Here is a 2,289-nt window from a genome sequence, read left to right as displayed (position 1 = left end):
GTATCTATTTCTATTTCTGGAATACCATTATTACTTTACACTTATCATTTATTTATCACTTGACTTACCCTAGCCAGAGCATGAGAGTGGTTTTATCATAAGTATACATATTTGTCAATATCTCTATGCCAACACAACCCCATAGCTCCTCCTTGTGGATAAAATATAAATAACGATACTCAGTATACTCCTAGGTGAAATGCTACAATAGTATATTATCTGTGCGCTTGTGGATACCTTAAATATATAGTTTACAAGTGTTCTCATAATTACCAACAACGCATTTCTAGCATCATGCTAGGGATGACAACTTAGTTAAGAGTGATGCTAAGAAATGTCAACAAGCATTTCTGGCGCTGTTGCTAGGAGGGGCACATGGCTAGAGAATTGACCAAATTGATACTTATTAATAAAATCATAATCTCTGCTTTAGCATGCTTACCCTTGTATGTCTTTGTGCATATCTTATACTGGGTATTCCAGGATAGGTTGTGATTCAACAAATTCCATCAATCAGAATCAACCAAATCAAGAGGAAGCTCAACACCAGTTTCTGACGCTATGGCTGAAAAGACTCTGTGTGAATTCTATGCTCCAAGCACTAAGAACGTTCGCACTGAACCAACACTCAAAATTGATAATCTTGAGTTCGAGCTCAAGACAAGCCTCATCAACATGGTACAAGCTACCCCATTCAGCAGAAAGGCACATGAAGATGCTAGTGCTCATCTTTAGAATTTCCTAGAGATAAGTAGCATGGTTGTCAACGAGGATGTTGTTCAAGACATCATACTACTTCATTTGTTCCCATTCTCACTTGTGGGAAGAGCGAAGCACTGGTTCTACACCAACAAAGATCGCATCAATACATGGGCAAAGTGTTCAAAGGCCTTCCTAGAAAATTTTTTCCCTATAAGCAAGACCAATGCCTTAAGAGGAAAGGTTTCAAACTTCCAACAGTAGAAAGGAGAGACAATTCCAGAAGCATGGGAATGTTTTCAAGAATATGTTTCAGATTGCCCTTATCATGGAATGGAAGATTGGTTGCTCATGCAAAGTTTCTACCATGGATTAACTCAGAAAGCCCATGAACAACTTGATGCCACTGCTGGAGAATTATTTATGTCAGTCACCCTTGGAAAAGCTGAGACTCTTTTGAAAAAGATAGCCTCTAATCAAGGCATGGTCATCATGCAATATTCAATCATGTAATAAGAGTGAAGAAGTACCAGAAGAGGTGTGTGCACTGTAAACCAAGAAGGACGTACTGTTGAATTGGCTCGAACAGCGAGACAATTACAAGAGAGATCGTCAGGCCATTCAAGATGCATTCAATGCTCAAAATATGTGTGGGGAATATTTGGGGGTTGAATTCCGTGAATATCAAGAGGATGTAAACTTCATTGGCAACAATTTAGGTTCACAACAACAGAGATATGATGGGGACAACAACAACGACGGTCAAATTACCAAGGTAAGTACCTAGGTAATTACTACAATTCTTCTAATCCCCAACAACCATCCTTAAGAGACTTAATCTTAGAACAAGCTAGGATTAATGAGAGTATTTCTAAAAAGCTTGCTTTTAATGATAAGGTCCTAGAAAATATAAATACTAAAATAGATAGTTTTTCTTCTGCCATACAAGACCAACTTAACTATAATAAAAAGATAGAATTTCAATTAGTCCAGTTGGCCGCTGCTCTGCCTTTTGCCACTAACCTTGAGAAGGTCAATGCCATAACCATAAGAGGTGGCAAATCTACTCGTGATCTGCCATATCCGACAAGGATAGGTAAGACACCAGTGGAAGTATAGGAACAGGAGAAGAAGGACGACGAAGAAGTTGGGCCACAAGAGCAAGAGTTACAATAAGATTTTCACGACACGGCCCTCCTTCTGTTTCCATGTAGAAATAGAAAAGCCAAAATGGATGAGCAGTTTGGTAAGTTTGTAGAGGTAATTCAAAAGCTATATATCAATATTCCATTGCTAGATGCCATACAGGTGCCTACCTACGTGAACTATCTTAGAGACATCCTCAACAACAAAAGACCATTGTCCTCCACTGAGGTAATCAAGTTAATGGAGGAGTGTAGTGCAGCTAGCCTAAACACAACACCTATCAAGAAGAAGGATCCAGGATGTCCCACTATCGATTGCTCGATCGGGAGCCAGAATTTTGAGAATGCGTTATGCGATCTTGGAGCAAGTGTCAGTGTTATGCCCAAGAAGGTCTTCGTCAAGCTCAACCATTCAACACTCACACCAACATCGATGTCCTTGCAA

The 2,289-nt window shown here is 39.4% G+C and overlaps 1 non-coding gene across 1 annotated transcript; it reads right to left on the bottom strand.

Annotated features, from left to right (window-relative positions):
• Positions 1 to 926: 926 nt before the first annotated feature.
• On the bottom strand, positions 927 to 1,033 carry LOC136490334 (small nucleolar RNA R71). Its single transcript, XR_010767623.1, has one exon. It is a non-coding gene; the product is annotated as a small nucleolar RNA R71 (small nucleolar RNA).
• Positions 1,034 to 2,289: the final 1,256 nt, after the last annotated feature.

Source organism: Miscanthus floridulus, chromosome 10 (assembly GCF_019320115.1).
Source record: "Miscanthus floridulus cultivar M001 chromosome 10, ASM1932011v1, whole genome shotgun sequence".
NCBI classification, from domain to species: domain Eukaryota; kingdom Viridiplantae; phylum Streptophyta; class Magnoliopsida; order Poales; family Poaceae; genus Miscanthus; species Miscanthus floridulus.
The sequence above is the reverse complement of the archived record's forward strand: the minus strand, read 5'-3'. Positions and strand labels throughout refer to the sequence as shown.